The 12,806-nt window shown below is 41.7% G+C and overlaps 1 protein-coding gene across 8 annotated transcripts in view; it reads left to right on the forward strand.

The window, feature by feature from the left end:
• The window catches only part of Ankrd11 (ankyrin repeat domain 11), a 144,850-nt gene that overhangs the window by 25,546 nt on the left and 106,498 nt on the right, over positions 1–12,806 (forward strand). For 6 of the 8 annotated variants that reach the window (XM_040735288.1, XM_040735300.1, XM_040735278.1 and 3 more), the window contains exon 2: positions 3,061–3,156. The exons of the other annotated variants lie outside the window; for them this stretch is intronic. The gene's annotated coding sequence lies outside the window, so the exon portion shown is untranslated. The remainder of the gene's footprint in view (positions 1–3,060; positions 3,157–12,806) is intronic. 8 annotated transcript variants of the gene reach the window in all.

Here is a 12,806-nt window from a genome sequence, read left to right on the forward strand (position 1 = left end):
GCACAGAGTTGTGTGGGTAAGAGTCTGGATCCATCCTCATTCTCTGCCTAGGTCTGTCCAGGTCACAACCCAGAGGCTTACATGAGGAGTGGTTACACTGAAGCTCTGTCAGGTTGCTGACATAATTTACTCCTTGGTTGTAGAACTGAAGTTGCTGTTTTCTTACTGGTTGTTCCTGTGGGTAACTTTTTGACTCTTATAGGCCTCCTGTATTTCTTGCCACTAGTATGCTTTCAACATGGCAATTTACTTCTTCCAAGCCCACAGCAAAATCTTTTGTTCTGTTTGCTAAGAATGAGTCTTAAATCACATAATTCAGTCTTGGGAGTGACATTGCAATCACTTTGCTGTTCTGTGTAACCTAATCATGGGAGAAACATTCCATTGCCTGTTCCTTGTTTTAATGGTCCTGTTGTCCTGCACTTGAAGGAAGTCGGTGAGCGAAGCATTTTGTGGCAGAATTGTTGGAGTTGCCCAGCATCTGTTTGTCTTGTGGGGGTCTGCTGACATAAAACTTTTTAAAATCTGAACTCTCATATCTTCATCTTGAGTATTTTTCTTTTTCCTTCTGTTGCCCACTTGAATGGATGGGAGAGAAAGATCACAACATTGGGTGGAAAGATGCCTCTGGCTACACTCTTTTATTGCCTTTGTGATGTTTCCCTTACACTTTACATTCTGAATTGTGCTGTTTGCTTCCTTTGTTGTTGTTGGTGGATAAGAAGTGATGGATGTCATCAGTGAAATCAGGATCTAGGGCTTAAGGAAATCTAGTCCTGCGCTTGTGTCTTAGGGTTTCTGTTGCTGTGAAGAGACGCCATGACTACAGCACCCCTACCCACCCCCAGGGTTTCTCTGTAGCTTTGGGATCTGTCCTGGAACTTGCTTCAAACTCACAAAGATCTGCTTGTTTCTGCCTCCCAAGTGCTGGGATCAAAGGCTTGCGCTACCACTGCCTGGCCCACAGTAACCCCCCCCCCCCTTACAGGGTTTCTCTGTGGCTTTGGAGGCTGTTCTGGAACTAGCTCTTGTTTACCACGGAACTCACGGAGATCCACCTGCCTCTGCCTCCCGAGTGCTGGGATTAAAGGCACGAGCCACGATCTCCCAGCTCACAACTCTTATAAAGGAAAACATGTAATTGTGGTGGTTTACAGTTCAGAGGTTTAGTCCGTTACTGTCATGGCGGGAAGCAAGGCACCATGAAGGTAGACTTGGTACTGGAGAAGTAGCCTTATATTTTGACTTTCAGGCAACAGGAAGTAGACTGTCTCACTGGGCGTGGCTTGATTATATATGAGACCTCAAAGCCCACCTCCACAGCGATACACTTCTCCAACAATGATACACTTTCTCTAACAAGACTACACCTACTCCAACAAGATCACACCTCCTAATAGTACCACTCCCTTTGGGGGTTATTTTCTTTCAAGCTGCCACACTTCTCATCTATCACCCTCTGGAAAGTAGATTGGCTTTCTCTGCAAGCAGATACAGGATTGTCAGTTTGCTGTGGTTTGTTGAGGTCCACCCCCCCCCACCGCTTGAGTTCCTTCATTTATTCACCTCTTACCCCATGTCTGTCTGTCTGTCTGTCTGTTTTTCTGTTTGCCTAACTACCTATCTCTCTTCTTCTCCTTCCCCCTCCCTCCTTCTTGTATTTCTTGACAGTATCTCCTTATGTATCTCAAGTTAGTCTAGGACTCTATGTAAAGTTAAGTTGACCTCCAAATTTGGCATTCCCATTCCCTTGTCTTTTGCATCTGAGGGTGCAGGTTTATGCCTGACTCCCTCCCCCCTTAACTGTCCTTGACACTGGTCCAAATGGTTACCCAGCTGGTTTTTCTTAAATATAAGATCTCATTCTTATTTCATCATTCTCTTTCTTAGTGAAGGCTATGGTTTTCTAGGCCTTCTTTTCAGCTACTGTTTATTAGCCAGCACTTACTGTCCTTCAGGTCTCAACTGTCCATGAGTCTTTCTGCGCTCATGCTTACTTAGTTCTGTTTGCTTGTGACTTCTGGCCCCAGTTGGATAGATTATCCTCTCTGCCTTACAGTACCCTTTGTCTCCTGATAATAATTGATGTTCTGTGCCTTCTACTTTATTTAATGTCTTTCTCATTTTGATATTCTGGCTCTCTGCTCCCCTTTGAGATAGTTTGTCGAATGTGTCCCAGGTTGGCCTTAAACTAATGGTGATCCTACTTCTGCCTTTCAAGTGCTGGGAATAGAAGCATGTATTATTTACTGTGCTTGGTTCTGCATGATATTCTGGTATCCTCAAACACCAGACAACAGGGCTTACATGCTCTTTGTGTATACTGATAAATGTGTCACCTTCTTGATAAATATTTAAAAATATGCACAACCCAGCCCTTTACTGGACCTAGAATGTCTGTTTACTGCATCTATTGCTTTAAGTTTCAGGAGCCTTGTGTCATTGCTGGCTTTATTGTGTGAGTCTGAGAGGCCAAGCTTTTCTATAAAAAACAATTTTATAATCCTCAAGTCCTCTAGGTTTGCTTAGAAATATTTCAGCATTAAAATGTGGTTTGTGGGAAGCTGACAGGACAGGCATCCTCGATTTGGCGCTCTCAGCAGGGATACTTTCCTTTCCATGTTTCCTATGGTTGGGGGCAGCTTTTCTATTTAAGAGAGGCTCAGAGTTTAACTCTCATTTCCATGTAGTACCAGAAGCAAAGGTACAATCTCATGAAGATGCAAATTAAGCATCCTTGGTGGTCTTTTGTTGTTTTGGTTACTTTGATCTGTCAGCATCCATAGACACTTGAGCCTCGGAAAAAGGATGATTTGCTTTTGTATTTAGAACCCCAAATTGTGGTATCATATTACATTTATGTCCAATCCCAGTTTCTCTATTCTGGAGGAACTTTGTAAGAGAGACACTTGAACGACAGGGCTGGAAGCTGGATCAGCTGTTTTTTGCCAGCTTCTGTATCCCAGAACTTGGTCTGTGTTCAGTGTGAGTCATACTGTGTCTGGGGAGTGGGAGACACTGCTAATTACACTAATCTTTTTTTTTTTTTTTTTAACTCAGGTACATTTGGCAGAAAGTGACTACAGTTAACAAACCAACCAACCAACCAACAAACAAATAAATAAAATGAGCTTGTCATTACATTCCTGAGCTGTGGTAGGTTGCATCATGGGCTGCTCTGCACATAGGGTAGAATCTGGTAACTAGAGGTAGAAGTACTTGAAGTGTGTGGCTATAGAAATGTCTCCCTTCTCTCTTTTTCCTCTGTGTTGTATTCCTGGCTGTCCTGAAACTTTATAGACTAGGTTGGCTTCCCTCTCCCCCCTCCCATTCTCCTCCCTCTCCCTCCCTCCCTAGTGCTGGGACTATAAAGCACGCACTGACCATCACTCCGCTCCTTTTTCTTCTTAAAAAAAAAGCTTGGTGTGTGTGTGTGTGTGTGTGTGTGTGAGAGAGAGAGAGAGAGAGAGAGAGAGAGAGAGAGAGAGAGAGAGAGAGAGAGAGAGAGAGAGAGAGAGAATTGAAAGAGAGAGAGAGAGAGAGAGAGAGAGAGAGAGAGAGATTGAAAGAGAGAGAGAGAGAATTGAAACCAGGCATGGTGGTACGTGTCCGCAGAGGCAGGCAGATCTGTGTGACTTAGAGACCTACCTGGTCTACAAAGGGCTGTTTCACAGAGAAATCCTGTCTCCAAAACCCCAACCAAAACAAACAAAAAGAAAAAGAAAAAAATGAGCAGCAAGTGCTCCTAACCAATTGTGTGTTATCTCCACCCCCTTACTTAGGTGTTACATGTGAACTGAGGTAATCTCCTGAATTGCATAGTAAATCAAATCCACCTTCAACCTTTGCACTTTTTGTGAGCTGAAGCTTTTTCTCAAGGCAAGTACTTGGCAAAGTCATCTCTTATTAGACTCCTTCAGGAAGTGTGTAATTCTTACTGTCCTATGAAACTCAGCTCATCTTTTTCAATTTTGAATTCCTTAAGGGTGTGAGATCATTTTGTGATGTAAGACCTCCTGTTAGCCTGCTTTTAAATTTTGCATACAGCTGTTCAAAGGAAGTTGTTAGAATTTCCAGATAGTGACACTAGTTTGGAGATTGAATAGTGCTTTTATGTTGAGAATATGGAAAGAAAGGAAAGAGGACATTGGTTTTTGTGCTCTCAAGAAATTTTTAGAGGTGAATATTTTGCTATTCTCTTGTGGAGTCTTCTTAGGTTAGCCTGTTTTTCCACTTCGATTTTGTCTGGACATATGGTATCTGTGACTGTCCTTAAGTGGGGTACTTCATTCTTTCCTTAGACTAACATGTATTTATTCTAACACACATGGATTTGCTTTCTTAATTATGTTTTGAGGGTCTAAATACCCTTCAGCCCCCCTTTTCTACAGGCAGGATCTATTGATAGGATTTTAATCTTAGCTACAAGATATGATCATCATTAATTTATGAGAATGGAGGTTACATTTGCTATATTGTGTTTTTCTTTTGAGACTGAATTTTAATGTGTCAGAGATTGGCTCAAACGAGCTATGAAGCTGAGGATGACCATGTCTCTATCTCTCCTACAGGTGTGTTCTACCATACCTAGATTATGTATTGCTCTGGTTTGGACCAAGTTTTTGTGCATGTTAGGCATTCTCCCCCCTCAAACGCTGGGAATAAGGGTGTGAACCACTACCACACAGCCAGGCAAATACTCCTTAACAGCTGAATTACATGGCCAGGTATTTAGTTCTTTACATCTACATCTACTACTTGAATTGTTCCCTCCCTCCCTCCCTCCCTCCCTCCCTCCCTCCCTCCCTCCCTCCCTCCCTCCCTCCCTCCCTCCCTCCCTCCCTCCCTCCCTCCCTCCCTCTCTCTCTCTCTCTCTCTCTCTCTCTCTCTCTCTCTCTCTGTCTCTCTGTCTCTCTGTCTCTCGTCTCTCTCCCTCTTCCTCCCTCCCCCACTCTCGTTCATAAACATTACCATTTAGCACTTATATACCACTCTAGTGGTATTCCTATCTATTTTGTTGACAGTTTTGATGTCTGGTTACTGCTGTTTTTTTCCTCAGCATGTTTTTCTTTTAGTACCAGTATTATTGAAGCTGTACTTATTGACATAAATGGTTTTTAAAATTTTGTCTTTTTTATAATTTACAATAAAGAGTGAATACTAGCTGGGTATGATAGCTTTAATCCTAGCACTTGGGAGGCAGAGTTAGGTGGTTCTGATCTCTGTGAGTTCAAGACCAGCCTTGCCTGTATGAGTTCCAGGGTACCCATGGCCACGTAGAGAGACCCCATATCAAAAAACAAATAAAAAAGATTGAATAGTATTCCCCCCTCCTAGATTTTCCTCCAGTCCCTTCATAATCATTGCTTTCCATCTTACAGGCTTTTTTGTTTTGTTTTGTTTCGTTTTTATCTTTTTCTTTTTTGGGTTGTTGTCACAAAATACCTCAGTGAAATACCTTGAGACAGTAGACATTTTGTCTCTCAGTTTCAGTCTGTCATGGTAGGGGTGGGGTATGGCAGAGCAGAGTAGCCTATTTTATGGTGGCCAGGAAGTAGAAAATGAGGAAGGAGGAAGAGGGAACAAGAATTTCTCTGCCTGATGTCTGCTCTAGTCTGGCATTCTACCTTTTCCTCCCCCCCGAGACAGGGTTTCTCTGTGGCTTTGGAGGCTGTCCTGGAACTAGCTCTTGTAGACCAGGCTGGCCTCGAACTCACAGAGATCCGACTGCCTCTGCCTCCCAAGTGCTGGGATTAAAGGCGTGCGCCACCAACGCCCGGCCTACCTTTTCCTTTCTATTCCACACAAACCCCCAGCAGATGGTGCTGCACATATCCAGGGTGGGATTTCTCTTCTAAGTATTATTATTATTATTATTTTTTTGTTCTGGAAACATTCTCATAGATACACCCCAAGTGTACTCTAATTTAGTCGTTACTTAGTTCAAATGAACTAGTTCTCTCTCTCTCTCTCTCTCTCTCTCTCTCTCTCTCTCTCTCTCTCTCTCCCTCTCTCTCTCTCTCTCTCTCTCCCTCCCTCCCTCCCTCCCTCCCTCCCTCCCTCCCTCCCTCTCCCTCCGTCTCCCTCCCTCCCTCTCCCTCACCCCTCTCCTTTTCAGTTTAGTTCCTGTCCATTTAGAGTAGGAGTGTTCTACATTCTTGCTTCTCTGGACCACTTGGAATGAAGACTTTTTGGATTATGCCATACAAAAATATATAAGCATCAATAAAGGCTGATGGACAAAAAACGAGGTCTGTTTAATTTTTGTGATATATGCTACTACAGATAAGCAAAAACATGCCTCACAATAATCATAATTATGTGATGCCCTGTTAGAAAAGTCATTTGAATATAATTGAGCAGCTTCCAATAATAGTCATAAAGAAAATGAGTATGGACTGGAGAGATGACTCAGTGGTTAAGAGCACTAATTGCTCTTTTAGATGATCTGGGTTCAGTTCCCAGCAGTCACATGGCTGTTCACAACCATCTATAACTCCAGTTTTAGGGCATCTGATAAACTTGAATGGCCTCCTTCTACATGGCAAAATACCTGTATACATACAAATAAGGAAATTGGGGGCTGGGAGATGGCTGGGCAATTAAAAACACTTGCTATTCTTCTAGATGACCCTAGTTTTGGTTCCCAGCACTCACCTCAGTTGGCTCACAGCCATCAAACTCCAGGCTATGGGTGTTAGATGTCTCTGGCCTCTTTGGGCACCTCACTCATTGTGTACATAGTCACAAGCAGATATACACACCTATACATAATCAAAATAGTAAAAATAAAAAATGATTTATTGGCTTTATGAGTGTTTTGTCTGCATGTATGTATGTGTACTTTTGTGCTTAATGCCCAGGGAGGCCAGAAGAGGATTCCCCAGGACTGGAGTTACAGATGGTTGTGAACTACCACGTGGGTGTTGGGAACGAAGTCAGGATCCTCTGGAAGAGCAGCTAGTGCTCTTAACCGCTGAGCCATTTGTCCAGCTCATAAAAATAAATCCTTAAAATTAAAAAAGAAAGTATCAGGTAATAAGATTTGATTTAAAAAATATTATAAAAGTAAGAGAGAGCAACCCAAAACTAGTATTTGCTAAGTTATTGTGTCTGGTTTGATGGAAGTAGTTGCAGTTGCAATTCTGAGTTCTCAATAATATTTTAAAATTAATTAATTTATTTTTAACTGAGCTATACATTTTTTCCCTCGTCCCCACTCCTTTCCAATTTCCCCTCTCACCCCACGTTCCCAATTTACTCAGGAGATCTTGTCTTTTTCCCTTTCCTAGGCCAATACATGTATGTCTCTCTTTAGGGTCCTCTTTGTTACCTAGGATCTTCGGGGTCGTGATTTTGTAGGCTAGTTTTCCTTTGTTTTATGTCTAATATCCACCTATGAGTGAGTATATGTTGTATTTGACTTTCTAGGTGTCTTTCAGCCATTTGAGATTCTTCTTTTGAGAGTTCTCTGTTTAGATCTGTATTCCCATTTTTTAAAATTTTTATTGGATTATTTGGTCTTTTGATCTCTAGTTTCTTGCGTTCTTTGTATATTTTGGAGATTAGTCCTGTCAGATGTGGGGCTGGCAATTTTTTTTTTAAGCCATTTTTTAGGCTGCCATTTTGTCTTGTTGACCATGCCCTTTGCTTTACAGAAGCTTGTCAGTTTCAGGAGGTCCCACTTATTAATTGTTGCTCTCAATGTCTACTGGTTTTATGTTCAGGAAGTGGTCTCCTGTGTCAGTGAATTCAAGGCTACTTCCCACTTTCTCTTCTTGGAGTTTCCGTCTGGTTGGTTTTTGTTGAGGTCTTTGGTACATTTGAACTTAAGTTTTGTGCATGGCAATAAATATGGATCTATTTGCATTCTGACATCTAGTTACGCCCGCACCAATTGTTGAAGATGCTTTCTTATTTCCATTTTAAAATTTTAGTTTCTTTGTCAAAAATCAGGTATTCATAGGTGTGTGGTCTTCATTTCCATTCCATTGGTCTACCTCTTTTTATGCCAATACCAGGCTGTTTTCATTACTGTAGCTCTATAGTAGAGTTTGAAGTCAGGTATGGTGATGCCTCCAGAAGTTCCTTTATTGTACAGGAAGGATGATTTTGGCTAGTTCTCAATAATCCTACTGAATATTTTGGTTCTAGTTTTACTCTGTGTTTCTTCCTTGAAATGTAGATGTTGCCAAAAGTCTGACATAAGTAAAGCATGATTACAAAGTGGAGGGTATTTATTCCTGGGAAGATAGGACCTTAAGACCTGAATAGATATGAGCAAAGTGTTTTTGTTTTTTCTTTTTCTTTTTCCTTTTCCTAGGCAGGGTTTCTCTGTGTAGCTTTGGCTGTCCTGGAACTAACTCTGGAGCAGTCTGGCCTTGAACTCAGATTTGTCTGCCTTCCCCCCTCCTCTGAGTACTGGTGACAAAGAAAGGTGTGGACCATCACAAGCAGCTTTAAATTTTTTTTTAAAGGCAAAGTCTTACCGGATGGTGGTGGTGCTCACCTTTAGTCCCAGCACTCAGGAGGCAGAGGTAGGCAGATCTTTGTGAGTTTGAGACCAACCTGGTCTACAAGAGTTAGTTCCAGGACAGCCTTCAAAGTCACAGAGAAACCCTGTCTTGGAAAAAAAAAAAAAGGCAAAGTGTCCCCCCTTCCTCGCCCCCGCCCCCCCCCCCGCCCCCTCCCTCTCTGGTCTGGAACTCATGTGCAACTGAAGCTGGAATTCATGGTCTTTCTACCTCGACCTCCTGGGTGCTGAGACTAGAAGTGCCATACCCGACTCTCTTTTTCTTTTATCCCACTGAATTTTTGCCAATGTATTCTGTACTTATTCTCTTGGCCCCTTTTGTGATTGCCATATTGCTATCTTAAACAGTGAATAATGACTATTAAAGAGTCGTCTTTCCCTGGAATATCTGATGTATTAGGTCTGAGCTATGTGCTCTTAGGACATTGAGAAGAGGGATTTTTTTTTTCTTTCAGTGGTGGAGTACTAGCAGAGCAGGTTTTGCCTACAGGTTAGGACAGAGGTCTTCTGTGGTTGGAAGCAGGCCCAGGACTTGTGTGGACAGGAGGTATGTCTGAGTAGTCACAGATTTACTGTCTTGTCATTAACAAATGTTTATTGACTTATGTTCTGTTTCACGTGGCATTTGGTATTGAGATGAGAGACTTCTTACCAGTTTGATTCATCATCATTTATTGATACACTTTTTAGGGTTTTATGGAAACTCAGAGTTTTCTGTCTGTCTGAAATTTCCTAACTTAAGAGTTTTCCCCCTTCCTCATTCTCAAATTTTCTGCAAAGGACCAGAGAGTGTGTTGTTTAGGTTTTGCAGAAGCTCTTCAGCTCTGTTCTTGTTGAAGGAAATGAGCACAGATATGCTAAATGAGCTTGATACCTGTTAGCCAAATTTTGTTGACACTGAAATTATAATTTTGGAGCTGGGGATAAGGCTTAGTATTTAGTTGTGTATCATATATGAAATCCTGGGTTTGATTTCTAACATCACATAAACTGGACGTGGTAGTGTGCACCTGTAATCCTAGTCCTTGGAAGGTAGAGGCAGGGGAATCAGCAGTTCAAGGGCGCCCTTATTTACATATTGAGTTTGAGACTAGCGTGGCTACAAGAGAGCTTGAGCTCGCGCGCGCATGTGTGTGTGTGGGGGGATGGGTTGGGATTTAGTGTAATTTTTACCTTCCACAAAGCACTTTGTTTTTACTTTTTTTTCTGAGACTGTGTGTGTGTGTGGGGGGTTCTAGCTATTCTAGAATATTCTCTGTAGACTATAGACTAGGCTCACAGATTAATCCACCTGCCTCTGCCTCCTAGATAAAGGCATGTGCCACCATGCCCAACTACAAAGTATTTTGTTTTATTAATTTAAAAATTCTTTAATCTGTATAGTGTTTTGCTCACAGGTATGTGCCACATGCTTGCCTGATGCCCTTGGAAGTCAGAAGAGGGTGTGGAATTGGAGGTATAGACAGTTATGAGCTTCCTTCCACGCAGCTACTGGGAGTTGAATCCAAATCTTGTGGAAAGTCCTTAAAATTTTTTTTTTGATTTCATGTTGGATGGTGGTGGTGCATGCCTTTAATCTCAGCACTGGGAGGCAGAGGCAGGCCAATCTCTATGAGACCAGCTTGGTCTACAAGAGCTAGTTCCAGGACAGCCTCCAAAGTCACAGAGAAATCCTGTCTGGAAAAACAGACAGACAAACAAACAAACAAACAAACAAACAAAAACCAAAACAAATCAGAAAGAAAGGTAATAAGGCTCAAATGAAAGTCCTAGATTTTGAAACTTTGTTTCTTAGTGGAAATGGCCATAGCACTTGGTTCTAGAAGATGCTTATCTGCTTTTTTATTTTATCTTATTTTTTAATGTTTCACCTTGTCACCCTTGTTCAGTCTTGAATTGAGATTATAGGTATGCTTCACCACACATACTTTATTATTTTTGCTTTAGACTCGTACTTGAAGATTGCCCAGGTTATTCACACTTGGAGTTCTTCTTATTGGGCCTCTTGAGTAGTTGAGATCACAGGCAGGTTCTATTTCTCAGGCTTGAAAGAGAGGTTTTTTTTTTGGGGGGGGGGATAGTGTTGGAAAGTGAACCTAGGGCCTTAGAAATTCTAGTTAGGATTTTCCTTTCTTTTCTTTTTTTTTTCCCCCCCCAGTCAGGGTTTCTCTGTGTAACAGCCCTGGCTTTCCTTGAACTTACTCTGTGACCAGGTTGGTCTCAAACTCACAGATCTGCCTGCCTCTGTCTCCTGAGTGCTGGGATTAAAGGTGTAAACCACCATGCCCTGCTAAATTAATTTATTTTAAAGCCTAGAGTTGAAGTTAGATAAACTGATCAGATAGTAGTTAATGTATGTAGTTTGGGGATAAAATTGCAACAAGGCTGGACTGTTGCCATTTATTTGGTGTTCTTCATTCCCTTTTATACATCCAGATTTCAGCCTGCTTTCATTTTCCTTCTGGTTGACAGCTTTTTAAAAAAAATTATTTTTATTTGCATGTATGTAAAGAGAAGCCTTCTCACCAGCCTGGTTCCAGAGCCACATCAGTCCCAAATAAACTCACAGGACGCTGTATTAATTATGAAGCTGCTGGCCTTGCTTGTTTCTTACTGGCTAGATTAATTGTTAATCTAAGTATTTCTCTGACCGGAGAATTTTCCGGGCTTCCTACCCCATGGCGGCTACATCTTGACTTCCCTGTGTTTCTCCTACCCAGAGTCTTCCTGGATTCCTAGTCCGACCTATGTTGCTTCCCTATTGGCCAACAGTGCTTTATTGACATATACACAGGACTTCTCCTCTTTTCTGTTTAAACAAAAAGGAAAGTCTTAACTTTAACATAGTCAAATTATGTATGCCAGAACAGTTATCAAGTAAGAACACAGTTACAACATTTTGTCTATTAATATTTAGCAAGATTTAAAGAAAATATAATCCACCCCATCTTTGTGAATCCAAAGTTATATATGTAGCTTATCTTTTATCATAACTAAGGAAAACTATAACTATCTGTCTTCAACTCCATCAAAGACTACGGAAGGATAATATATAAGCACTAGTACTGACAGAGATATCTTGCTGCCTGGGCAGCCACCTGAAGTTTTTCTGTAATGTTAGGGCATCTATCTTCAGCCCATAGGCTACACATGTACGTCTGTGTGAGTGTGTCAAATCTTAAGAGTTATAGACAGTTGTTAGTTGGATGAACCCGGTTCCTCTGCAAGAACAGTCAGTGCTCTTAACCACCAATCCATCTCTGCAGCCTGACAGCTTCCTTTAAAGAGTCTCTGTCTGTTTCTTTCTCCTCTCCTCTCTCCTCTTTCTCTCCCCTTTTTTTCCCGAGATAGGATTTCTCTGTGTTGCCCTAGATGTGCTGGAACTCTCCCTGTAGAACAGATTGGCTAAAGTCTCTCTTAACTTATATTTTTATTACATTTATTTTTGTGTATGTCTCTTAGTGTATATGCGTAGGTTTGTGTCATGCCCTATGTGTGGAGGTTAGAGGACAATTTGAGGGAATTGGTTTGGTCTTTCCATGAACCATCAGACTTGGCAGCAAGCACCTTTACCTGGTTAGCCATCATGCAAGCCCCTTCCTTTACTATTTCTCAAGTACACTTCAGTGATAAATGCCTTCCGCTTTTGTTTGTTTCAGAATGTGTTTGCTTCTCTCTGCTTCAAAAAAACCTTGCATGTGTTTGTGGTATATGTGTGTGTTCATTTTGGACATGTGTGTGTATATGGAGGCTAGAGATACTCTATTCTTAGTTTTTGAGACAAGCGCTCCCGCCCCCTCTTCCCCTCCCTCTCTCCCTCTCTCCTCCCTTTTCTCCTCCTTTCCCTCTCCCCCTCCCTTTCCTGCTCCCTTCTCCTCCCCCCTCCCCTCTTCCTTTCTTTTTTGTTTTTTGTTTTTTGTTTTTTGGGACAGGCTTTCTCTGTAACAGCCATAGCTGTCCGGAACTAACTTTGTTGATTGGTTTCTATCTCACAGAGATCCACCTGCCTCTGCCTGCAATTAAAGGTGTGCCACCACCTCCCAGATGAGACAAAGGTCTCTTATTGAAGACTACTCTGCTAGCAAGTGCCTACATTTCTTGTGGTTTTGCTCTTTCAGCCACACCTGGCCTTTTTATAAGGGGATTGAATTCAGGAATTCATTCCTGTGTGGAAAGTACTTATTAATGACTGAGCTCTTTTTCCAGTCCTGCTTTTTAATTTTTAATTAAAATTTATTTATTATTTTTAGTGTTTGTATATGCTCTCAAATAT

The sequence above is a fragment of the Mesocricetus auratus genome, unplaced genomic scaffold, assembly GCF_017639785.1.
Source record: "Mesocricetus auratus isolate SY011 unplaced genomic scaffold, BCM_Maur_2.0 Super-Scaffold_6723, whole genome shotgun sequence".
Lineage (NCBI taxonomy): Eukaryota > Metazoa > Chordata > Mammalia > Rodentia > Cricetidae > Mesocricetus > Mesocricetus auratus.